We start from the raw sequence: 658 nt of genomic DNA on the forward strand, positions 1-658 counted from the left end.
GAGTGTGGATGAGTGGATAGGTGGAAAGAATAAATAGTGGATAAGTGGATAGGTGAGTAGGTTGTGGAATGGATAGATTGTGGATAGGAAGAGAGGATGTGGAAAGGATAAATGATGGATACGTGGATAAATGGATAGGGATAGGGTAAATGACGGATAAATAGATAAGTAGAGAGGATAAATAGATAGACAGGTAGGGTGATATAATAGGTGATAAGGATAATTCGATAGATGAAGAGGATGTGGAAAGGATAATCAATAGATAAATAGGAGGATAGGGGAAGGATAAATTATGAATGACGAGAGAGTTAGGGAGGACGTGATAAGGATGATGGATAAATAGATAGATGGAGAGGATGTAGACAGGACGATTGATGGATAAATGGATAGGTGGAGAGAACGTGGAAATAATGATGGATTGATAAATGAATTAATAGAAAGGATAGCTGGCGCGTGACTAGATAGATGCAAAAGATAAAAAAAAAAAAAATATGTGAAAGAGGATAGTTGATGGATAAATAAATAGGTGAAGAGGATAGATTTAAAAAAAAAATAAAGTGTAGGAAGGATACAATGATTACGGAGAGGATGTGAAGTGGATAGTTGGAGGCCAGACAGATAGACTGAGAACGTGTGAAAGGGATAGTTAACAGATAAA

The sequence above is a fragment of the Penaeus monodon genome, chromosome 31, assembly GCF_015228065.2.
Source record: "Penaeus monodon isolate SGIC_2016 chromosome 31, NSTDA_Pmon_1, whole genome shotgun sequence".
Taxonomy (NCBI): Eukaryota; Metazoa; Arthropoda; class Malacostraca; order Decapoda; family Penaeidae; genus Penaeus; species Penaeus monodon.